Raw genomic sequence first — 27,326 nt, forward strand, 5'->3', positions numbered from 1 at the left:
GTGGTGTGTTCCAGGCTGTCAGTAGAGAGAAGGTGTGTAATGACATTAGTAGAGGAATAAGTTTCTTCTTCTTATGACGTCGTCTCCAAACGGAGGTGGATGATCCACACGGCCAGCTCCGATCTTGAAGTTGCAGCCATGCCATGTGGATTTATTGGAATATCACTCAGGATCTTTAATGCAGTGGTTTCCCGTTGCCTTTTGCATCCTAATGCCGTTGACCAAACTGGGTCCTCCGCCTTTGGGAACAATTTCCTGTCCACAGGACAATAGACTGCCCTTACCCATACCCGCTCATCCACTCTCAAAGAGACTGTTGGCACTTGGTATAGGGAGATAATCGGTCCCTTCATTCGTTAGCCGCCTGCATATAAAATAATATTTTTATATGCAGTCGTTGCCCCCTCTCTACCGCGGGGAGGTGAATGTCAGGATTTCACCGTCATTGAAACAAGGACCAAATGGCATTTCCCTGTTTCTCTGGTTCCTTAGAGAGGAATAAGTTTGTGTAGTGCTTATAAAAGTAGGAAAGATCACAATATAAAGATAAAGTAGGATTCAAGAGGAGAAATTGGAGGAAATTTTCGTTTATAGAAAGGGGAGTTAAGCACTTGAATAATTTGATGATGATAATGCTTGTTGTTTTAAGGGGCCTAACATCGAATGTCATCGGCCCCTTCAATAATTTACCAGAGGTGTTGTTCAACAAATTTCGAAATTCTTTGAAATTATTTAAGACTAAGAAGCAATATATATGGTATCTGGCACCTCCGTGACTGCGCTAAATGCAGATCAATGGTGATTGATTGATTGATTGATTGCTTGATTGATTGATTGATTGATTGATTGATTGATTGATTGATTGATTTTGTACAGTTTCTTCTCACTTGAGTTGCATGAGGATGATTCAGTCGCACCAGACTGAAGTCCCGTCGCAGTACTTGCTGGTTAGCTGGCAGATGACTGGAGAGGTTGGCGTGCCTCAGAGTGGACCACCACGTGGCTGACACGCTACCCCAACCCGTTAGCGCCGCTGATGTTGATAGGCGATAACGTGCCGTGTCTCACGGACCAAGAAGTAGACAAGGAACCGTCGCAAGTTAACTAGACAGCCGAACAAAAGTTAGTTCTACGAACTGTCGTGATAAAACAGTTCAACAGGGGGCGAATTTTGTAAACTTGTGGTGATAGTGACTACAGCAGTAGGACAAAAGCAGCACGACTGCTAAGATCTCCAAGCGTAGATACCGGAGGAAAGTTTAAACATGACATCACATCTTCTACTGATACAGTCGTGATTAATGTAAAGTTGCATAATTCCCCTTCTTTACGATGAAGCCTGCTAGTGTCAAATTAAATTAATTCTTCCTTGTTTTCATTCTCTTCCGTTATTTCCAGCATTCCTTCATCATCGTACTACGCTTTGTTCTTCTCTCCTCAGACCAATTTGGACCGGGTTCCTTCTTATTTTTGCTAGGAATCCTTCCATTCTTACAACTTTCTTTTTAAGGTATCTCTGACTATAATTTCCTCTTTTCTTATTTCATCGCCAGCAGCGTAGCCGTGTTGATACACCGGATCCCGCGAGATCTGCGAAGTTAAATAACATTCGGCACGATCAAGATTCGGATGGGTTGGCACGCGCTGATAGGGAATGAAGGAGCGGAAAGGAACTGGCCACCCTACCGTACGTAAACTGCTGCTCAGGCACACCTCTGCGGAATTTTGGACCTGCCTTCGGGCAGAATACACCCTTACCGTTATTTCATCTTTCCAATTGTTTCTAGGCCTGATATACCCTGTTCATTGTTGACTTTTTTTCCCCAAAGGTACTCGAATATCTGTTTTTTCAGGCTACTATCATCCATTCTATAGATATGTCCCAAAAATTAGCAATCTATTTTTCCTGTTTCTATTATATGATTCCCTTCTTTCGTACATTTCAGCACTAGCAAATGTCCCACTCGTTGGCTGAACGGTCAGTGTACTAGCCTTCGGTTCAGATGGGCCCGGGATCGATTCCCGTCCGGGTCGGGGATTTTAACCTTAATTGGTTAATTCCAATTGCACGGGGGCTGGGTGTATGGGTTGTCTTCATCATCATTTCATCCTCATCACGACGCGCAGGTCGCCTGCTGGCGTCAAATAAAAGACCTTCACCAGCCGAGCCGAACCCGTCCTGGGATATCCCGGCACTAAAAGCCATACGATATTTCATTTCATTTTTCAGTACTAGCAAATGTACCCGTGATTCGCTACGGTATTCTACACTGTATACGGATATCGAAGTAAATTACAGTACATGAAGTGAATAAGATTTTTTTTAAATTGCATGTCTCTTAGCGTTATCCACAAACATCAGCACAAGATTCCCATACGTTGTTTCCAATGTAAAGTGCAAGTTGCAGATTTGTAATGATAATGTCAGGCTCACTTGCCTACTGCCATTCACAATCGAGTAGAAGAGTTTTCATTAATATTGGAGGCCCCATTACTTACGGCGCGGTCACAATGGATTTTGGAGAGTTTTCGTTACAATGGCAGGCGCACTTTCCTACTTCCAGACAGATTACAGTTGAGAAGACTTTATTTTAATAGCAGGAACCTTCCCTACTGACAGTCAAAATGGAGTCGTGCTCTTATCATTGTAATGGCAGGCCGATTTTCTTAATTACAGTCACACCGAATTGGTGAGTTTTCATTTTAATAGCAAGGCCACTATGCCTAATGCCAGTCACATTTTTGATGGGTAAATTTGTTTAGAATGGTGGGAACACTTGCCTACTCCCAAACACAGTCGGTTAGGGGAGTTTTGAACAAAAGTGCATGCTCCATTGACTTCTGCAGGTCAAATCGAGAAAGAAATTATTAATGACAATGGTAGTCCCCCCCTCCCTAATGCTAGTTACAAAGGAGTTGGAGAAGATTCCCATTACTACTGCCAGTCAAAATCGATGTGGAGAGTAATGTTTACAACAGCAGACGCCCTCCTACTGAGAGTCACTATCGATATAGAATATTAATTACAATGGCAATCATGCCCTTTCTACATAGCTACAAATCGACTTCAATGGATATATTGTGACATTTTAGGTATATTGTAATAGGCAGTGAATTTTTTGTGACCGAACGGTACGCCATGTGTTCCGCGCAGAGTGTCGGCAGCGGAACACAAAGGGATGACTTTCTTCTTTTTCTTTTGTATAACCTGTTGATGGGTGAAAGGCAATGTTATCACCGCAAGAAAGACGGGAAATTTTTTTATACTGCTGAACTCTCTATCCACGAGAATTATTACATTCAAAATCTTTCGTCATATCACAAATTCAAATTCGACGTCTCAATAAATCTTCCCCAACAAGTGTGCATAAAAGCTTTGCTATCACATTTCAGGAAGGCATAAAAATGATATTCGGAATTTAAAATAATTGTGGAATTAATTAACTAATTAATTAACAAGAAATTAGGGGACATGTTAATTACAACGTCGAGGAATTCAGAACGTTAATCGAGTCACGAGGTATGACGTCAGACCTCAGAATATAGGTGGCGAACGTGTACTAGAACAGTCTTCCTTGCTTATCTGCTGGCTACGCGTGTTGCTCGGAAGCTCACTACGGAGGGAGGTCTTTTATAGACCTGGACAGCTGATACTGGCACCACGAGGAGGACAGCGTTACTTCTTGGCCATTTAACAGACCATCTACAGTCATAGCAGACGTCAATAGTGTCTATGAAGAAAGTACGTATCATTACATGTCAATTGTGAAACCACGAGTGGGGAATTTGTGCTAACATTTTTGTGAAAGTTTCAGTGCACATCAAGCAGTACCAGTTCGATACCGGACAAGGCAATGAAGACCTACAGTAAGAAATTCGTGTGCCCCGGAGACATCGCCCACATCAGAATGCAGTACTAAAAGATAGGACCAATGCCGACAGCGTCCTAATGCCATGAATGCAGCCTAGAAGGGGACCATGGTTTTCAAGACATCCAAGTTAAGTCAATATTTCATTTATACAGTTCTATGTTCTATGTAGCTGTAATAAGTAGTTAACTTTCTTCTTGAAGGGATTATTGATTGAACAGGAGTTTGAATAGATTTCTAGTATCCTTACCATGTAATTTTCTTGTGTTATACGACGTTGAACCTGTATCTTATCCTACTATACGATCTTAAAGTGCGTGATGACGGTATGTCAACATCATCGCCCACGCGGGTTTCAATAAGTCATGTCATCGGACAAGTATCTGGTTTAAATATCAGCCATCGGCTAACCTTTAAGGAATATTACGTTTTCATTCAATTACTATAATACTGAGGATTGTGTATGTGTGATATTTTTATTATTCGGAATTTATTTCTCCTATATTTTACCGAAAGTGTTTGCTACATTTTTCAAGTGGGAGCAGGCTCATCTGACACATTAATGCTAAGCTGACGATACGGATAGCTTTCTTTTGGATCCGATTTCATACTTTTAAGGCAGAAAATTGTCTGATTATTATATTTACGTGTGCTTCCAGTCATTTATGAGGATTTTACAGTGAAATTTTGGACGGATGTGGCGAGTTATTTTCGATATTTTACCTCTCACGTTGTGCCATGTGGAGAAAAGTTGCATGGATTATGGTGATGTTATGTGCTATTTGGGGGCGAATCTTATCGTCTCTATGATCAGAAGAACACGTAATCTATTTTCTGCGATGTTGTGTGCAATGATGAATGGATATTTAGGAATAATTTATCGTCATTTTTGATGTATTTGCGAGTTGTTTTCGTGAGAGAACCATAAGCGATAGCGTCTTCATAAAATATTATTGAACCACGAGTAAACCACATGTCTTCCTGCAAAATAAAATTGAGCGTATGAGATTGTTAAATCCCTTTTGTCACACTTGTTGAGCGTCATCGCAATAATATCAAAATCGTAACTGTATAATATTACTCAATTCCTCGATATTTGATAAATTTTGGCAACGTCCTGTGTTCGATGTAGATATCGACGATATTATCAGTCACCATTACCCAGACTATTTGTACCGGATGGATTACTTCTCCATAAAATGGACGGATAACGTGTGGACATGTGTGTATATTTGTAAAATTGTGTCCTTAGTTGTAGTTAGTTACAATTCTTTCCTTGGTGGATGATGGTAACGGGAGACTTATTACGTGTAATTTTATTTCGTTATTTCCACATGTTGAGTGATTTTATTTTATTGTAAATTATTGATGTGTGTGTCACCATCGTTGTTCTCAGTTTCGGCGTTGTGTTGAGGTCATGACACATGGTTGAAGATTTAATTTTAATTTTTTCTTTCCTCTTTCTTGCTTACTTTTATCTCGTAAAGTCACCTGTATTCTGAGGTTACGCTGAACAGATAATCACTGAAAGGTCAAGTTAAATTGGAGAAATAATACTTAAGTGAAATTAAGGTTTTTTAAATTATTAATTTCTTTTGTATTTTCATCATTTTGACCAGTCATGTAACTTAAGCATTTAAAATCTTGTTCCAGATTTTCCGGCATGACTTGACATGCGTACGAGGATCATTCTCTAAACAAAATCAAATTTAACATTCAAAATAATATTCGATAAAGTATGACTTTTATGAAAACAATTTTTGTCGGAAATAATAAGAATTCATTAACGTGTACCATCACATTTGCTTTAATTTTGGATGTACAGCAAGAGTTAACATCAAATTGAAATTGTTAGTGATCAACTCACACAATAATAATTCTTAGAAGGACGGAATTATTTTGTAATAAATCATCCACCATTACTTTGTATTTCGATGGTTTATTTTTTACTGATATCTCCTTGACCCACACCATTTCTTTTATGGAACATGTCAATACTTACTGAGCACCCCTGAGGGTGTCTCGTGCCCCTAATATGTTAGTCGTGGCTTAAACGGGCAGAATATATAGATCGATATACGAAGTATAGGCATGTTTACAATATTGAAAATCTTCATTTACAGATAAACTTCTGCTAAACGATACATCGTATCGACAAAGTGTTTGTACCAAAAGACGCCACATTTAGCGGTCTAAAAGGCTGGTCTATGGTAAACATTGAGTTAGGAACGTTGAATAAGTTGAAATTTGGGTAAGGATTTCTCACAGTGCAGTTCTTTTGGGTACTAATGTGACAGCAACAAACATAGAATTTGACTAACGTATGGATACTGGGTGGGCCAATGTTCGTGTATAATTAGATTATTCTATTCTTCATATATGTGATTAGAACTACGATTTATATGTGTAAAAACAGAAAAATGTAGATATAATCGAGAAATAGAGACATATCCAATAAATAATAGAGTACGACGAAACTTCATAGGACCAAAGTTGTACACCACTCCAAATTGAACTGAGATTGTGCCATCCGTTTTTTGATACAACTCACGGTTTAGCTGCGAAATACCTCGAAACGACGTCTTCGAGGTAATGATAAAGATATTAAAATATGATGTCAGAACAGCAGTATAGTAGTCCAGCAGTCTAGTAAGGACAGCTGCAACCATGAGGAGTCCGAAAGGCACGCGATGTATTCATACAAATTCCAATCCGTGTCGAAGGCCGTTAAATGTTTGAATTATTCTGCCTCAGGTATCTGATTATATCTAAGGTGGTAAAGAATTTATCCGTGCGAAACCATGAAAAACAAGAGTGGAGATCAGGAATGGGCACAGATTGTAATACAACATTACGGTTCAAGACCCTATAATCAATCACGAGCCTGAAACCACCTTGAGGTTTCGGTACAAGAAAAATGGACGATTGATACGCCGACTTTGAAGGTCGAATAATACCATCCTTTAACAACTTCTCAATGATTTTCTTAAGAGCCTTCATTTTAGGTGGGGATAGCCTATAAGGAGGAAGCCTAACTGGAACAGAATCGGTTAGTTCAATCGTGTACTCCATAAGGTCAGGGACGCCCACGGTTTCTGAATATACGTCAGGAAAAGACTGATATAACCTTCTAATACTTTCAGCCTTGTCCTCAGGTAGATGCCTAAGATCTAACGACATCTCACTCTGGGTAGACGAAATAGATGAAAATGACACAGAATTAAATTTCAAAAGGGGAATTTAACAGTTAATAGTAAACTTGAATGTGCACGACTTGCTCTAAAGATCGAGCACGAGAATCGAATGAGACCCGTGATTTACAGACGTGAAGAAAGGTGCAGGCATAAATGGGTCAAGATGGGACAATTAGAAGATTGATTTAAAACTTGAAATTTATAGTTATATGTATTTCTCTTTTTTTTCAGAAATAACATTTTACAAAATTCAGATACCAAGATTTACTTACAGACTAATTGAACAACTTTTATAAAATCGAATAACAATTTTTTTGAGATTGAAACCCCCTAATTATTCATGAGAACTACGGCTCCTTTCAAAAAACAGTAAAGGAGACGTACCTGCTAATTTCTTTTACTACACAAAGAGACAGAATATTAAAAAATACCCAGTGTTTCAAGAGCACCATCTGCTCTACAAAATTACTCAGGAGAACACTCTCCAAACATTACAACGTTACGGCCTCCCAAAGACATCATTCAATATTTACACTAATATATGAATGCTCTATAAAATTTACATTTATGAATCTAATTCCAGAAATATCCAGGCGTATCAAAGGCTCAACCTACATTTTAGAAATTCCAAGAGTAGGCACTGTCTTATGTGCTCAACAGTCTACCTTTTCACATAAAAGAAATGACACGGGGGTATAGAGTACCCATTCCACCAGGCCTTTGTGGAAAGACAACAGTTTCAATTACTGGCCCAAAAATAAAAATTAAGTGGAGGCCCTCTTAGAAGTGTGCAATTAAATGTTTGAAACCCTATTTGGGCTCGTGTCCCGAAGTTACAGAGGCTAAGCCTCTACTACTGAGGTGACTAGATGGAGAAAATTTAAGTTACAAAAGCTACAGACAGAAAACGGTTACAAAGTCATAGTCACCTCAAAATCAAATTGAAAGGGAACGCGAGAGAGTGTCACACTCTCTATTTCCGAATTTCGGCTAAGTTCCTTTGACTAGTTACATTTTGGAAAATTGTAGTTACATTGGTAAAGTTTGGAAACCTTCCCCTCGAGTTAGCCTTCAAATACTATCATTTCTCTAGGACTTCCATTACCTTCAGCTGCTGGACTGCTTGATGAAGGACGAGGATCCCGCCTCCGACACGCACACTAAACTACAGCGATGAATATGACAACCAGGTCGAAAAATTCGCCAGCATTTATACCCGAGGGGAAAGATCCATAAAACTCTAGGCTAAGGCGCGACACACCCCCAATTTCCATTGGGTAATGAAATAGGTACAAGATGAATATTATTTGGAAAAATACATGTACAAAATGTCCTATTGGTCAATATTTGAAGTTGGCGCAAAGAGGTAGAAGTGTTGTACACTTTAACAAACCCAAAACATAGAATAATCAACTCAAACACTAAAGTAAAAAAAAAAAAAAAAAACTTTAGGATTTTAATAGTTCCTCTTCACACTAGAGGGCATAAGATACGTTTCTTCGTAGAGACATCTGTAGAGAAAAGTCCAAACATCTTGCACTAGTTTTTGCTACCTTCATATACGAGATGGCATTCTTCACGGCGCTTCATTTGAATAAACGGGGCGGGTGTACCTCGCGGTACAATCACATTCAACTAAAAAAAAATGGCAACATCAGCGTTGGAAGAGGTAACTTTAGAAGTTCGTCCTTGTTGAGATCTCTTCCTGTTCTTTTAGAGATTGCAGTTCCAATACGAAGTTTCACTCTCTGATTATTGAAGTAAGACTGTATTTCAAAACCAAACACCATGGCTCAATTACCCCGAAGCGCCATGGCCGATCAAGCGACCGCTGCTCAGCCGGAAGACCTGTAGATTAGGAGGTGTCGTGTGGTGAGCACGACGGATCCTCTCGGCCGTTATGTTTGGCTTTTTAGACCGGGGCCGCTATCTCACCGTTAGATGGTTCCTCAATTTTAAACACGTAGGCTGATTGGACTTCAACCAGCCCTCAGATGCAGGTAAAATTCCCTGTCCTGGCCGGGAATAGAATCCGGGACCTCTGGGTAAGAGGCAGGCACGCTATCCCTACACCGCCGGGTCGGCTCAAGATTGTATTAATCTATACAAATTCTTTCGGAAATTTTCTCTTTCAACTGACATAAAATTTTATGGAGTGAATGAATTGATTAGACCTGTTATCAGCGGACAGGAAATTAAAGTTGTTTCAAGGAGTTTAACGTAGCACTAAACCACTGAAGGATTTGGTGACGCAGGGATAGGAAAGGGCTAGGAATGGAAAGGAAGCGGCCGTGGCTTATTGAAGGTACGTGGTCAGCATTTCCCTGGTGTGAAAATCATAAACCACAGAAAGCGGATTATTTATTGTTTTACCAATGTTGTTTAACGTCGGACCAACACAGACAGGTTTTAGTTGGGATGGTAGGATAACATTTACCTGCTGTGATAATGGGAAACCACCAAAAACCGTTCTCAAGTCTGCCGACCATGGAGTTCGATCTCACTATGTATAGAATTCGAGCTGACAGCAAAGTAACCCAAACTGCGTAGCCACGCACTCGGAATATGGACAAAATGCCAGAAAGTTGCAGGGGAAAAGTAATCATAAGATATGCTGAGATCGGAAGGCCTAGACCAGGGTTTACCAAACTTTATTTGTCTCTGTGGGACAATGTGCATCTCGCATGCATGTCCAAGAGCCCGTTAGCCTCAGAACATAATGAAATACTGCATGAAATAAAGAGAAGAAGAGATTTTTGATTGATACCAGGCTTAATTTTATTCTTATAGTTTAGGATTGATACTTACTCGATTTGAAAGTTTAATTTAACTTCATTTACATAAAGTTACATCATACATGCACGGAAATTGTAAAACAGTCTGACACATGTCCAATAATTACAAGTTTTGATCTGAAAATTTACTTTAAAATATTCACTTACTGGGGTTGTTGGATCAATGGGACGAAGACCAAGCGTTTTAAAAGCGCAGTCATACGACTGAAGATCAGCTTCTACATTAGCTCTGTTTTTGTATTTCGTTTACATTTGTGTGAGAGCAGAAAAGGTACACTGACACGGGTATGTTGTCATGAAAGGAATTAAACGCAGTATATCCCTTCTCGAAATTTTCGGGTAAAGGGGATGTCATGGAAACAAACGTCGATCCGCTACGAAGAACTGTGATACATTCATGGAACATCCTGGAGCTGAACATACCACTCCATCTGATACTCCACCCGTATATTACTTCAATTTGTTCCTCAGATGAGGGCACATCATGTTTAATTTCAAAGAAAAATTTCATATCCACGAGATTTTCTCAAAATGAGGCTGAAAATGTGGTCTCTGAATGCGTGTACTAGTACTTCCATGTTTCTCACAATTGCATCTTATTCCGCTGCTAATTTTTAGCCTAATTCGTAGAGTTACATATCGCCGTTGCCGGGAATAAACCCCGTATGTGCTAATATTTTTGGAGATATACTGACCCGCAACGCAGCACCTGCATTACGAATAGCGATACAGCCTTGACAATGTTCACACAACATTGCACCTTAGGTTAAAGAACCTCTCCGGCCAAAGTTCTAAGCTAAAACATTTTACATAGGAGGTTTTGTCCCGGCAGCGACGATATACTATATGTATGTTATACAACAGTGACGATATAGTTACTAAATTTAGTTTAACTAGGGAACCCGTGCGCGAAATCTCGCATGTTCATAAAGAATGTAGTTGAGTAGTCCCCTGGTGAACTACAGGTGAACTAAGGAATGCACAGATCAGTACAATATTAGACAGTCTTACTTACCACTTAATGTAATCTTTGACTTTTAACATTTATGGCATCTACTTGAACGGAAGCAAATGCAAGTGCATTATTATACTGACAAATGTTCTGGACGTATTTTTTGATTTTACTATCATTCTTTCCTTAACTGATAATTACAGTATATTATAATGGCATAAAACAGGCGTCCCAGTGGCCAAAATGTGAAGTGGACAGCAATGCTGTTCAGATGTACTTTGTCTATTCAGCTGTCATGCTATGTGGTGTGTATTATCCTACTACAACACTATTTGCAAATCGCACACTTCGTTACAATTTTTCAAATTAACATTTTAAGGAAATTGTCGATATAAATGAAATGAGAGTGCAATTCATCACTGCTAATGTGTATTATATTTCTTTTGAATGCCCATTTAACACGATCGGTTACTTGTAAGCGCCGCAAAAGGGATCTATACTACTTGAAATAACATATAGGATGGTCTATGAATTGTGCCTGTACAATAAAATGTCGCTCTTTAAGTACTTACATTATTATTGCGGACCCGTCGGGGTCTGCAGACCACAGTTTGGGAATAGCTGGCCTAGGCTTCAAATGCCCTTATATTGCCGAGTCGGAAGGAAATTAAATGATGGCCTACAATGTCTAAGTCCTCAAAATCTTAAAACACGCCACTGACCGATTGCTGCTTGTTGAGGTGTGCTTTGTCTCTTCAGCTGTCACGCTAAGTGGTATTACTGCTGCAATTACAAATACTAACCCATCAAAGGCAGATAGACATCAAGTAGTCAGTTACATAATCCACAGAAAGAGTTCAAAAATGGGGAAATAACTCACACGTATATCAGTTGTATCTCCACAGTGTTGTGTATGTGATGGTATCGGGAAGCCCATGTTGTATGCAAGCCACTAGGAGAACAAATCCGGGGGACACTTGCTGGGGGGCGAGATGTTATCCACCCCATCCGTCACAGCAGTAAGAAGGGAAGCCGTAATAGCGCTATCTGGCGCCCAGTAATTGAGAACTTCTCTTATCCCCTCCCAAACACCATTACAACAAAACACATTACAGCATCCCTAACTCTTTGTATGGAAATTATTCACGTTGTTCTCAACCCTTCTACTTAAATCGTACATTTAATTACACTCCCAGATGTTTTGTACTGTGTATTTTTATAATCATTAATGTACATAAGACTAAAGAGAAAATAAGGTGATTGTATAAATATTCGGCTTCATGGACAAATGGTGAATGTACTAGCCGTTGGTCTAAGGGATCCAGGGTTCGATTTACATCTGGTTAAAGGATGTAAACCATGACTGGTTAAATTATCTTGCTGAGGATAGGGTACATGTGCTGCCTTCAACATTAGAATTATTATACAGACGTCACTTCAAAAGAACTGCACCAGGATTCTCCGTAGACCATACGCCATTTTTATTACTGTTATTATTATTATTGTTACAGTTTTTGTGTGGATCACAGAGGTAAAAGAAGGTGCGGGCATGAATGGGTCGATATAAGACAATCAGAAATTAATTTTAAAACTTTAAAATTAGAGCCATATTACTTTCTCAGCGTTTTTTTCTTTTTAGAATAACTTTTAAACTTTGCTAAGAAAGCAACCTTAGGTAAAATGTTGGAAAAATCAGAATAATCAACGAATTACCAAATAACACTCGGAGCTTAACGCTCCCTGTTTACAAACCGTCGATGCCGGGACAAAACCTCCTATATGAAATATTTTAGCTTAGCTCTTTGGCCGTTGAGGTTCTGTCATCTAAGGTGCAATATTGTGTGAATATTGTCAAGGCATTCTCGCTCTTCATAGTGTAGGTACTGCGGGTCAGTATATCTCCAAACATTATTATCGCATAGGAGGTTTTGTCCCGGCAACGACGAAATGTTACTTGAGCACTACTGCTCCATGGTCTCCAAATTTCTTTCACTCTATGATTAAGAGCATCTTTGCTGTACAAATTTATATAGGAGACTACTCTCCTAACCTTACAATATTACAGCCTTCCAAAGGCATCATTACAAGGATAGAAAGAGCACCTTTGTTCTATCAAATTTTCACTTAGGAACCTGTTTCCAGAAATGTCCAGGATTATCAAAGGCACACCGTAAATTTTACAAATTCAAGCAGTATTCACTGTCTTATATGTTCAACAGTCTAACATCTTTACATAAAAGGAACGAAATAGAGTACCCATTCTACCAGGCCTTTGTGTAAAATGCCAGGTTAAGTTACTGGCCCAAAATTCAAAATTATGAGGAGGCGGACATTTGCGCTCCTTGAAAATCGAAATGGAAAATTTAAAACCCCATTTGGGAGAGGCTAAGCCTATACTATTGAGGTGACTAGATGGAAAAATATTTAAGTTACATAGATTACAAACTAAAAAATGTTACAAAATTATAGTCACCTCAAAATCAAGTTGATAGGGAACACGAGAGGGTCGCTCACTCTCTATTCCCTGATTTCAGTTACGTTACTTTGGCTTGTTTGAAATTTACATTACAAGTTTAATTTTACATTTCAGAAAATTAAAATTACATTATTAAATAGTGGAAACATTCCCATCGAGCTAGCTTTCAAAGATTATCACTTAGTGAAACCAGGACTGCCATTACTTCGAGCTAATGGACTTCTCGATGATGGACGTGGTACTCCACCTCCTTCATAAACACACACTCTGTAGACTGGAACGATCAATAAGACAGCCTTTTCTGAAAATGTGCCAGCTTTTACACCCGAAAGGAATTTTCCAGAAAACGCTGGGATAAGGCCCGACACAACCCCAATTCTGATTGGGTAATTCAGTAAATACCAGACACAGTTGATTGTCTGAAAAAAAAATATACAAAATTTTCTAGTGGCCAGCATGTTTATGCTTGCTGCTGCTGATGATGATGATGCTTGTTGTTTTAAGGAGCCTAACATCGAAGTTTATCGGCCCAAGCCAACATCTTAAGTTGGCAGGAAGAGACAGAAGTGTTGTAATCTTTAACACACCAAAAACAAAAAGTAATCGATTCAGTTTAGGAAACGCTAAAATACCAAATTACTTTACAGTTTTAATAGTCAATCTCTACACCAGAGGGCTTAACATAAGTTTGTAGTAGAGACATCTGTAGGGAAATGTCCAAACTTCTTGTATTAGTTGTTGCGGGTTTTAGATTTCAGATGACATTCTCCAAGGCGCTTCATTTGAATGAACGGGGCGGGTGTACCTTCCGATACAATTATTACTATTAATCTCTAGGTTGGGAGCCAAATGCCTGGATTCAGTTCCAAACCTGTCCATCATGTTCATATGGAGTGAGGGCATATGACGCTCTTGATGGTGATTCATCCGTCGGATGGAGACGTAAAGCCTTGAACAGACGGCTTAGTGCCTGCATCGGGATTCACCCTCTCTCTTTCTACTATCATAGTCTAAATCATATCATTTATTTCATCTCATTGACTTCTCTGATTAGTTTGACATCAGAAAGGGCAACGAAGTTTCTTCACGTCATACCCGGCCCCGTAAAGAAACGAAATAAGGCTCTGACACACATTCTTATTATTCTTATTCTTATTCTTATTCTTATTCTTATTCTTATTCTTATTCTTATTCTTATTCTTATTCTTATTCTTATTCTTATTCTTATTCTTATTCTTATTCTTATTCTTATTCTTATTCTTGTTCTTGTTCTTGTTCTTGTTCTTGTTCTTGTTCTTGTTCTTATTCTTATTCTTATTCTTATTCTTATTCTTATTCTTATTCTTATTCTTATTCTTATTCTTATTCTTATTCTTATTCTTATTCTTATTCTTATTCTTATTATTATAAAATTGTTATTACTGTTGAATTTTGAGGCCATATTGGTTAATTGAACTATTTTCCGCAAAACAGTAATCATTCATAGCTGTTTATTTATCATTAATTTAGACCTACCCCGATGGTAGTACAATAAGCAAGATTAAATTAACCTGCAGTAAATTTACTGCAGTGAGTTCGTAGATACGACAACCAGTATTCTATAATAACGAAGCCAGTTCCCGGAAAAAAAACTATCTTTACACCGATTTTTTTTCACACCAGCTTTGCTGAACTCGAGTGAAAGCTGGGTTGACTCAGGATATCATACTAAGGCACGGTAACCCGCTACGTCCGCCATGCCAGTGTTCAACCATGGGAAGTGACGCGCGCTAGCCAAGTCCAACCCCATGCTCCTCACCGAGGAAGACCCATTCTCTTCCTACTCCCGTCACCAGGCGGAGGACAGCCCCTTACGGATTGCTGAGTGCCCACCGCTGCTGCTATCTGGATCGTCCTGCTCGCTCATTGGAGGGCTCCAGCTGTACGGAAGAATCTGAACGGCGCATGGATTGTATTCGCCTTCGGGAAGACTCTAGGGGACGTGTCCCATCTGGAAGCATCCAGATGACATGTGCCTAGGTATTTAAAACAGGGTGAGTGAGTTGTTGTAGCTCAGTTGATGTAGTGAGTCCAATGTGTGGACTCAGTGAGCGAACGAAGAGTGCAGCCAGTGTGCTAATGACAGCCTGGGCTGAGGTGTCAGTCTGTTGGAGCCGAGGACTCGTTTCTGTGTGCCTGTCGTCGTGCGTGTGAGTGTCTTGGACCAACAGCTGGAAGAAGACGTGACCTGTACCGTGCAGTGTTGGCGACAATACTGGGTGCCGACATGGGGCTGTGCGTGGAGTTCGATGGACTGAGTGGACTGTGGGAACAATGACAGGAGGGTACTCCGAATGAGGAGATACAGGTTATGTTGTGAATGAACTCTATGGTTGAAACTGTACACATTAATCGGCTTCGGTAGTAGGGTCATGCGGGGTGAATGAAGGTGGATAGGTGGATGCAGGGTAAGAGGCCACAGATATAGCTAAAAATAGATTATTGAGGGGTCGTTTATTTAATTCAGAGAGGCTTGCAGACTGTCCGCTTAAAGGCATAGCAATCTATTGACAGTTGTATAATATGCAGGTAACCATTGAATTTAAAGACTTGGTTTAAGAGTAATCATAATGAAACCGTCTGTCTGTCTGTCTGTCTGTCTGTCTGTCTGTCTGTCTGTCTGTCTGTCTGTCTGTCTGTCTGTCTGTCTGTCTGTCTGTCTGTCTGTCTGTCTGTCTGTCTGTCTGTCTGTCTGTCTGTCTGATTGCGTGTTGTAATTATTGCGGAGGCTGGTTGGATCCTGAGACAGAAGGTTATGCGTTAGTAGCCACAAAGCCGATGTTGGTGATGTAATGAGAGGTCTACAAGGGAAAAGGTGGACTGAGTTAATCATTGCGTTTCTAACTTATTCAGAAAGCGCTTTTGTGACACGACTGACCACATTAAGGCAGCCCTAGTTATGTTTTGAACATCACTACTCAGCACCATTTATACCTTAGAGGCTTAGAATGGGAAGATCAGTGTATGAACATGCCCAGTGATCAATTATATACACCAGGTGGCTCTCGAGTCCCGTACTTTCTACGTGCATGAGTCACGAAAGGAACTAATGATGAACGGGATGCCTAATCGCTGGTTTACAAAGGAGCGCTACGACGGACTGTGTTTCGGGTGTGAAACATTTACTGTAGCAGTCATTTTACTACACACGCCCTGTAACAGGGAGCATTTGTAAATACGCCAAAGATGCAGAAAATAAAGTTTTATAACTCATTCATTTATAGACGTACAGGCATTCCATTCTACTGAAAAGTTACTTGTAGGTGGTATGTGTCTTGAACGATCCATTAGCTCTTAATTGCAACTGTTTTCGGCAAAGTACATGTACAGAAGGCAGGCGACAATTTGGTAACTCCTGCTCAAATCATCTGCAACCTTCGGCTCCATTCCAAATATATTCTACATAGATTAAAATTATGTCTGTATATTCGTAGTTCCTAAGCACACAAGCCATTGTCGATATGTTGACAACAACTGTAGGGTTACTGTACCTAATAAGAAACCCATGGCAATACAGCCCTTGAAGGGCCTTGGCCTACCAAGCAACCGCTGCTCAGCCCTAAAGCCTGTACCAAATACCAACCTGCTAATGAGCGCTCGAAGACGAAGCTTATTAGCGCAAAGGATTGCATTAGACGAGTAGCGCTGAGGAAGATGTAGTGAGGGGCCCGTCCGGTTGTTATCCCTCCATATTTTGACGTAAATGATCTGTTCATCATCACTGCATGCGGGACATATATAAGTAAAAAGTACGTTGCTGGCGGGTGACCTGGTGTATGGTACTGTACTTGCCCTATATGGAGAGGGTAAAATCTGGATCGGTGCATGGCCTACTCCTGACGAATAGCACTAAGGGTCCTCTCAAGGCTTCACATCCACATCCGACGGACGAATCCCCATTGGCAGCGTCATATGCCCTCACTCCACATGGACAATCTGCAGAGGTTTGGAACTAAATACAGGCTGTTGACACGCAATCTTGTGATTAGAAATTGTACGGTATCACCCCTCCTACAGTGTCGGTCAATATCCAATTGGTGTCAGAACATACAGACTTGACGGACTTGGATCATTTCCAATCCATTTTCCCCAATCTACTGTTGCCAAGAAGCATACTTTTCGTAAACCCTTTATTTCCAAGCACCATTCCTTCCCAGTGCATTTTTTCTCTCCATTTTTCCCATTCCATATTTTGCAATGCATCTCATCCCAATTTTCATATTCTACTTCCCAACTTTGCATCTCCATGGGTACTGTATCTACTGTTTCGTTTTCGCGTAAATTTGTTAGTTTTGATATTACAGCTCTTGCACATTTCAACAATTATAATTCCTGAAATTATAAATGCACTTTGTCGGGTAAGAGTACACACATTAATGGATATCTGTACCGCAAACATTTATAGGAAGGGTGGTATAACCACTTTCGAGTAGACGTAAGCCGCCAACATCCCATCGTTCATATATTTCTAAACGAAATTCTAAAAGGACAGTCAGAACTAGTGTCCATGATAGAAGTGGATGAGAAAATTTGAAAGTTTCAAAGATGAATTCAGGCCCGTCATCAGCATCAAGTTCTTAATATTGTTTCCAGATAGAAAAATACAAAAACAGGAATGTGATCACGACGTACCTCAGTATTGTGGCACTTGTTAGGTTTATAAGAACTCCAAATATACAAACATTGCCAAATAATAGCTGTTACATGGAGAATATAACACTTGTAAATTGAAGTTGTCAAATTTACAACGGTTTAGAGTAAGGGTAAACTCGTGTCCACATCGCGAAGTGGAGCAGCTGTCTTCAGGCACACCCCCCCCCCCCTCGTGGAGATGAGCCGCATGCACCAGTCTAACCACATACTAGCCCTCCTGTCATTCTCAAATTTTTGGCAGTACCGGGAATCGAACACGCCAAAACATTCCGCCCCCCTCCAGGACGCCAACTAATAGCACTGACCCTTATGCTACGGAGGCGGACATAATGCATAGAGAAGGAGGGTTAGGTCCTGTGGTGTAGTGGTTAGTGTGATTAGCTGCCACCCCCGGAGGTCCGGATTCTATTCCCGGCTCTGCCACGAAATTTGAAAAGTGGTACGAGGGCTGGAACGGACTCCACTCAGCCTCAGAAGGTCAGCTGAGTAGAGGTGGGTTCGAATCCTACCTCAGCCACCCTGGCAGTGGTTTTCCGTGGTTTCCCACTTCCCCTCCAGGCAAATGCCGGGATGGTACCTAACTTAAGGCCAGGCCGCTTACTTCCCTCTTCCTTGTCTATCCCTTCCAATCTTCCCATCCCCCACCAAGGCCCCTGTTCAGCATAGCAAGTGAGGCTGCCTGAGCGAGGCACTGGTTATCCTCCCCAGCTGTATCCCCCGACCCAGAGTCTGAAGCTCCAGGACACTGCTCTTGAGGCGGTTGAGGTGGGATCCCTCACTAAGTCCGAGGGAAAAGCCAACCTTAGAGAGTAAACCGATTAAGAAGAAGAAAGAGGGTTAGTGTTCTAAGGTTAAAGTGCATTACAGTTTATTGGGCAGTCACTTCTAGACTAGGCTTGCTGTCTCACTGTCAGGCAGTCCCTCGGATGTTCTCACTTAAGCTGAGCCGACTTCGAACCAGTCGTCAGGTAAAGATTAAAAAATGACTTGCTTGGTTGATAACTGAATCCAGGACCTTGGGATAGGTGACAGGCTCGCTACTTATTTCGATTATTATTAACAAACACATCGCAATTGGAAAATGGCAATGATAATTTACAGTAGTGTGATATTAAAGTAAATTTAAAACACACCTATCCAAAAACAACAACTGCAACAAAAGTATAACATCAATTCCCTGGACAAAAATAGTACGAGAAATACTACTAGTTTAACATTCTTAATCCAGCATAATCATATACAAATTCACACACAAGTTAAGTATTTACAGTGCTTAACACTAAGGCTTACAGTACTATAAGTTGAGCTTACTACTTCACATTACATGTGATAATAAAGTAAAGTTACAACATAATTACCCAACAACATCAACCACAATAAAAAGAGTACAACAAGCAATTCAAAGGAAATAATATATTACAAGAAATACTACTAGTTTAACATTCTAAGTCCGACAACATCATATACAAATTCATTCACAACTTAAGTATTTCCAGTGCTTAGCACTACATTTACAATACTATAGGTTGAGCTTACTACGAGCTTAACATTACAAGTGATAATAAAGTGATAATCTTACGTGTCAGCCCCGTGGTCGCTCCTTTCGGTACTTCCAGGGAGCTGCTGGTGACTCACACGAACTGGGATCCTTCAGCCGGCTTGAAGAGTGGGGCCGGCCTTTCCGTGTATTGTTCTTGTAGGCTGGCTTATCTGTGAGTTTCTTGGAGATTCAAGGGGAATGTTCTGCCTCTAGTGACATCACGAAATTTCTGGCTCAAATCACACGAGCTGTAAAAAGGGAAGCTTGCCGCGGACGGTCAGTCAGTGTTGGACTCAGCGAGAGACTCAGTGCGTTAGGGATCAGTGGCTGGGCTGAGGGCGACAAACTTGTTGGCTGTCGCTAGTGTCACACCGAGGTCTCAAACAGGAACTGTTGTTGTCGTGTCGGAGATTCCAGTGAGTAAGATGGAGACGACAGAACGGAAGACTCTACTGTGTGTTCGTATAATTCTGTGGACTGAGGATCGCCTTGAGTCTGCGAGGAAACCCGCTATGATGAGTGCGAGGATAAAAGGACCTGTGTTAATGTTCGCTGTTGTGAGTATCGTCCTGCTGTTGATTACTGTTGGATTGTTCTGTTGTTCACTACATGTGACACTGTGAATTAATGGACTGTCTGTGGAATCTAACCAGCGAACAGTCATCGTGTGTTGTGTAGCCACTGGCACTGTGTTCGAATCCAGTCGTCTACATACAGATGTTGTACGAGTTGACTGGACTAGAGAAAGTGAAAGTAAGGATTATAGCCGTCCTCAGGTAATTCAAACCGACCGGGACTCCCTGATGTGTGTACAGGAGAGAGATTTGTAAATGTACAGTAGTTAGCAAGTGAGGCCATTCGCAGCTGTTTACAATTGTCTGTTTATGTGTGTGTGCATTTATTAGCTCGTACTGAAATAAATTAGAGCAATGTTACCCAACAACAACAACTTCAACAACATGGAAAGAACATATTACAAGAAGTACTACCAGTTTAATATTCTAAATCCAGCATCATCATATACAAATTCACACACAATTTAAATATTTCTTTCTTTCTTTCTTTCTTTCTTTCTTTCTTTCTTTCTTCCTTTCTTTCTTTCTTTCTTTCTTTCTTTCTTTCTTTCTTTCTCAATCTGCTTACACTCCAGGGTTTTTCTTCCCTCAGACTCAGCGAGGGCTCCCACTTCTACCGCCTCAAGGGCAGTGTCCTGGAGAGTAAGGCATTGGGTAGGTGGATACAACTGGGGAGAGTGACCGGTACCTCGCCCAGGCGGCCTCAACTGCTATACTGAACAGGGGCCTTGGTGGGGGATGGGAAAATTGGAATGGATAGGCAAGGAAGAGGGAAGGAAGCAGCCGTGGCCTTAAGTTAGGTACCATCCCGGCATTTGCCTGGAGGAGAAGTGGGTAACCACGGAAAACCACTTCCACGATGGCTGAGGTGGGATGCGAACCCATCTCTACTCAGTTGACCTCCCGAGGCTGAGTGGCCCCCGTTCCAGCCCTCTTACCACTTTTCAAATTTCGTGGCAGAGCCGGGAATCGAACTCGGTCCTCCTGGGGTAGCAGCTAGTCACACTAACCACTACACCACAGAGGCGGACAATTTAAATATTTCGAGTGTTTAACACTGCGGCTTACAATACTATAGGTTGAGCTTACTACTAGCTTACCATTACAAGAGATAATAAAGTCAAATGAAACCTAACCACCCAACAACTTCTAGACTCGGGGACGGCATAATCATCATAGACAGACAGACAGACAAACAAACAAACAAACAAACAAACAAACAAACAAACAAACAAACAAACAAACAAACAAACAAACAAACAAACAAACAAACAAACAAACAAACAAACAAACAAACAAACAAACAAAATGAAAGTTATGTTTACACCACTTTCAAATACAAAAACCTGTATATCACATGTCATGTGATAATTTCCAATTGCTATGTAAAAGGTATAATATGTAATTCAAAGGTTCTAGTGACACTGACACCTGTCATATTGGAGTACAGAGCGCATTTCAATTATCCGCGCACACCATCTCTTTTTAAAGTGCGTGTGCTGAACTTGTTATTCCTCTTTACAATAACAATCATTGACAGCTCTCGTGTGTGGGTGTGTCATATCATGTCACTTCTTTATCACGAATTACCTCCTGTTTTGTTTCAGATCACATCGCTCTTCGGGGAATTAAACAATATTGCTGAGGGGCAGTGGATCTAGATAATGCAGACGTATGGTCCACTCCGAATGATTTAGCGACAAAGAGGTAATCTCCAATGTTTTGGGAGCCGGTTCAAAAAATAGGGGAAGATAGCTAAATAGCAGATGTACACTGAAATGATATCGGAATGGACTTCGGCGATACATAACTGATTTGTTGTTTTACCCGCTGGGGTTTGCCGCTGGTGTACGAACGCTAGTATGGGCATACCTCACTCTCGATTGCAGCAAGCGTTTTCTTGTTATTTTTTCCAGTCCAGGCTTCCTCCTCGGTAAAATATTTCTTCTGAGAATTAAGAGATCATGCATAGCAGACATGTTTCTTTGCGTTTGGAAAGGTCGTAGTACTTCATAGTTTTCTATCTTCTCTCTTTGAATTTCGATACAAAATATCAAAAGGCCACACTGAGTGGCTTCCCCCAGTGGGTGGGGGTGGTAGAATAACACCCACGGTATCCCTTGTCTGTCGTAAGAGGTGACCAAAAGGAGACACAGGGGGTCTTGGGAGCTTGGGTTTGCAACTACGGGGCTCTCAGCTGAGTCCTGGCATTAACTCAGCTACTTGTAGCTGGCTCCTTACTGTCTTCTATCCTATCCGACCTCCCTTGGTCCAATCTTGTCTCTTTTCGACCCCGCCGGTATTAGAGCACTTGAGGCCTAAGGAGTCTTTAATTTCCACGCCCTTCGTGGCCCTTGTCTTTCTTTGGCCGATACCTTCATTTTTCGAAATGACGGATCCCTTCAAATTTTCTCTCTTGTTAGTGTTATATAGAGGATGGTTCCCTAGTTGTTCTCTTAGAACAATAATCATCACCACCACCACCACTTATAATCTGCATATAAGACGAATAAGCCACAAAAGATTTTGCAGACCAATTCGTACATAAATGTAGGACAGGGAGTTCATTAACTGATTTTACTGACGGCCGTGAACTTTATAGTGAACTGTATAGTATAGGAAATCATGTACAGTATCTCACCCTTCACAACCCATTACAACGGACATTCTGAAGAAATTGCATGTGTGAATTAATGTGGTGGTGGTGGTGATTATTGTTTTAAGAGGAAGTACAACTAGGTAACCATCCTCTATACAACACTAATCAGAGGGAAAAAATGAAGGGATCCGACACTTCGAAAAATGAAGATAACGGCCAAAGAAAGACAAGGGCCACGAAGGACGTGAAAGTGAAAGACTCCCTAGCCCTCGCAAACCTAATAGCTTCGGGGTCGGAAAAGAACAACAGTTGACCAAGAGAGTCAGATAGGATAGATGAAAGTGAAGAGCCTGGTACAAGTAAATGGAAGCAATGCCAGGACTCAGCTAAGAGCCCTATGGTTGCCAACCCACACTCCCCTGGAGCCCCTTTGAGTCGCCTCTTACGACAGGCGAGGGATACCTTGGGTGTTATTCTACCGCCCCTACCCACAGGGGGACATGAATTAATGAATAAACACTCCTCCCTCTCTCAATAACGGATAACCACCAACTGGGGGGAGAGCATTCATTGTTGATTGAATGATTGGTTGAATGACGGAGCGAGTTGGCCGTGTGGTTAGGGGCACGCAGCTGTTGCCTTGCATTCAGGAGATAGTAGGTTCGAACCCCAATGTCCATAGCCCTGGAAATCGTTTGATTAGTACATGCATACACAGAAATGATGTCCCGATATGAACAAAGCATGACGTCCCCCCCCCCCCCACCTCCTCGCTTAACCCACTGCTGCAGGTAGACAGCCCGCTACAAGTCTTTGTTGTCATTGTAATGGGCATAATGGCGGTGTATGGCAATACCCGTATGCCTTCTAAAAATGCACTCCCACCCCCTTCTTTTTGGTGCTAGAGTGGCCTTCAGCACTAGCACTTCAATCCCTCCCCTCCTTTTGAGTTCACCGGGCGAGTTGGCCATGCGGTTATGAGCGCATGGCTGTGAGCTTGTATCCGGGAGATAGTGGGTGCGAATCCCATTGCCGGCAGCCCTGAATATGGTTTTCCGTGGTTTCCCATTTTCACACAAGGAAAATGCTGGGGCTGTACCTTAATTAAGGCCACGGCCGATTCTTTCCAACTCCTAGGCCTTTCATTTCCCCTTCGCCGTCATAAAACGTATCTATGTCGGTCCGACGTAAGGCAACCAGCAAAACCTCCTTTTGAGTACTGGAGTGGGACAGTGTTCATTGTTTATACCGGTACACCATTTCAGTGCATGCGTGTACAAACGTAAGGTAAGTAATGCTCTTCATCTCAGTCATTATTATCACCAACCGAGGTTAAGTATTTTTAGGCCTGTTACGGATTCACGTTTCCCATCTCTTCCGTTGGTGCCCTACATTAGACCTTCCATTTGGCTTTTTCTCCCAAAACAATTCTGGATAATCTTGAAGATTCCATTTGAAGAAGGTATTCTCCCCACATCCACCCGTAGATGTAAATACGGTACTTTTCGAGAGTGATTTGATTCCTAAGTCGTATGTGGCATCATCAGTGTGAAGTCGATCAAGTGTTCTTCATCGCATTATTGATCTAAGGTACAGTAAATCACTTCCGGAACCGATATATATTGGTAATATCCTTGGCCTGGGATCTACGTCACAAAACCATACAGTACTGTTGTAACAGTTTCACCACCAGCTTTTAAACTGCCACCAAGTGTCATGCCACTGACTGTTGACCGGAAGATTTACCCCTAGTCCTCCTGAACATATGCACTTCGTACAAAGAAGACATTGGTGCCACAGCCAAGAAGAAAGTGTACGGTCAAACGGAGAGACAGCCAGGAGAGTTCTTCAGAAACACTTCCAGCGACATCAGCGAGACAACAGGCTTTGTGAGAGTTCTGCGAAGCCGATTCAGATAACTTCGTCCTATCTCACTGCTTCTTCACTGTGCACGATGGAACTGGATACTTGTTCACACGTGTTGTCAGATATTTAGAGTTGAAATTCTCATCACATTGCTAAAATTTCCCTCATCTACCAGATTTTCCAACAACTCTGATATTTATAATCATAAATATCAGACTAAGCTTCACATTTCTCTAACACATTTAAACGAAAGTTAAAAAAGTAATGATTTGGACGACTCCAGAAAACTAGATATAAACAGTGATCGCTATAATATATAATATTCTCCCACTTCTTATATGATAATTCACTCCGAATCTTCCTTTTCTTTCTAGGCAGCATACTGTATTTAATTCACACATAACAATAGTGGTAATAATAATCTACCGGGTGAGTTGGCCGTGCGGTTAGAAGCGGGCAGCTGTGGGCTTGCATCCGGGAGATAGTGGGTGCGAACCTTACTGTCGGCAGGCCTGAAAATGTTTTTCCGTGGTTTCCCATTTTCACATCGTCGCCGTAATACCTATCTGTGTCGATGCGACGTAAAAAAAAATTGTAAAGAATAATAATCTATAAAAAGTCACTCTTAATAAATGCACTGCCACAATAGGCAATACAAATTACTGACAAGCCGGAGCACTTGAGCAGTCACAGCAATACGCATGAATAACCGAAGTTGCTGGCAGACTGCATTATTAAAATTTGAGATACAAAATAATTGTGTGCATTATAACTGAATATTTATCATCGCTCATAATCAGTGATTGTGCTATTAAACATGCTACTTGCACGTTCATTAGAAACATGATACATAAGTAATGAATTGGCGTATGTCTTTTAGTGCTGCGAGTGTCCGAGGACATGTTCGGCTCACCAGGTGCAGGTCTTTCGATTTGACCCACCTAGGCGACCTGTGCGTCATGATGAAGATGAAATACCGATGAAGAGGACACATAAACCCAGCCCCCGTGCCAGAGAAATTAACCAATTGTGGTTAAAATACACGACCCTGCCGTGAATCGAATCCGAGACCCCTGTAACCAAAGGCCTGCACGCTAACCATTTAGCCATGGAGCCGGCCGATTCATAAGTAGTGCAAATAAACTTCAAAATTTGGGTGTTTGAGTAAAAATAGGGTGCATCAAAATATAGTATAATATGCTATATAAAAAGAAAGAAATTCTCTCATTTTAAGAGGACGCTTCATTTGTCCAAACGTAGAAAGAAACATCTAATACAGTATTTTTTTATAAGTAGGATGCGGCATAAATTTCCCATGTACTTCAAGTATTGTAGAAAATTTTTACTTTTTTCCAACAATTCAACATCCATGTACATTTGTCCCTCTTCCATGGGAAATTTCCCTCAATCTGGCAATACTGTGCTCCATTTCAAGGCTCTAAGACGTTCTGCAAAAGTCTACATTGAAATCCGTGGTGAACGAATAACTGTTCGGCTGAAACCGGTTTTCATCTCAGAGCCAGATGATTCTACGATACCGAGCAGGTCAACAACACAGCACAAGACAACATCTCCAACTGTGGACGACGTGTTCATTTTAACAAAAATTATAGTAGAACACTCGAGGGGGAGTAATGCGGTGTTGATCACGGTGACTTATGCTCACAGCACCATCCAGCGCTACCTACTCAATTACGAACTATCCTGTTCTTGATTCTTTCGCCAAACAACGATAAATAATTATTCGTGCTTGATTGTCTAGACAACTTGTAGTGTTGATGCAACCAGACAAAGGAATACATATTATATCCGTACAGAAGACTACACTGTATTTAATGCCATGATTATATAAGATTTAACCTGCGTTTATTTATAGATCATCTTAGTCAACAATAGCCTTGAAACTTTTCTAAAAATTAGACCAATTTTGACCGACAGTATTGAAATCAAATGGACCTTCCTGAAAAAGGAAGACCTTGAAAGAGCACTATGCGTGTCGAAACACACACCCTCAAGACTTGTATATGAACTGGCTCGAGAACTTTTCTTCATTGAGGACCTACGACATACTATTTTACGTGCTGTTACATGAATTAAAATCTAAGAAGAGAGAAATTTCGAGTGACTTTTACATAACGGATGCGATGACAACACATAATTGGTGTCAAATTTGCTTCGATCTCAGGCATACATTGACTTTTACGATTGGCTTTACGTCGCACCACCGACACAGACAGATCTTATGGCGACGATGGGGTAGGAGTGGGAAGGAAGCGACCGTGTCCTTAATTAACGTACAGCCCCAGCATTTGGCTAGTGTAAAAACGGGAAACCACGGAAAACCATCCTAACGGCTGCCACAATGGGATTCGAATCCACTATCTCCCGGATGTAAGTTCACAGCTGTGCACCCCTACGCTCACAGCCAACTTGCCCGGTCATACAATGACTTGTGCAGCGGTCCATGGTTTCCATCGTAAGGCTTGAGCTGTATTTAGTTTTCACGAAGCGAACCATGACTGTGTGTGCCGATGGCGCGAAAAATGTTGTGGTCATTACCATGCCCTGGAATGCACGAGGAGGCCTTGTTCCCTGACAAATCATTGTAGCGAAAAAGTTGAAAAATGAAATGAAATGGCGTATGGCTTCTTTTAGTGCCGGGAGTGTCCGAGGACATGTACGCCTCACCACATGCAGGTGTTTTGATTTGACTCCCGTAGGCGACCTGCGCGCCGTGATGAGGATGAAATGATGATGAAGACGACGCA

The sequence above is a fragment of the Anabrus simplex genome, chromosome 4 (genome assembly GCF_040414725.1).
Source record: "Anabrus simplex isolate iqAnaSimp1 chromosome 4, ASM4041472v1, whole genome shotgun sequence".
Taxonomy (NCBI): domain Eukaryota; kingdom Metazoa; phylum Arthropoda; class Insecta; order Orthoptera; family Tettigoniidae; genus Anabrus; species Anabrus simplex.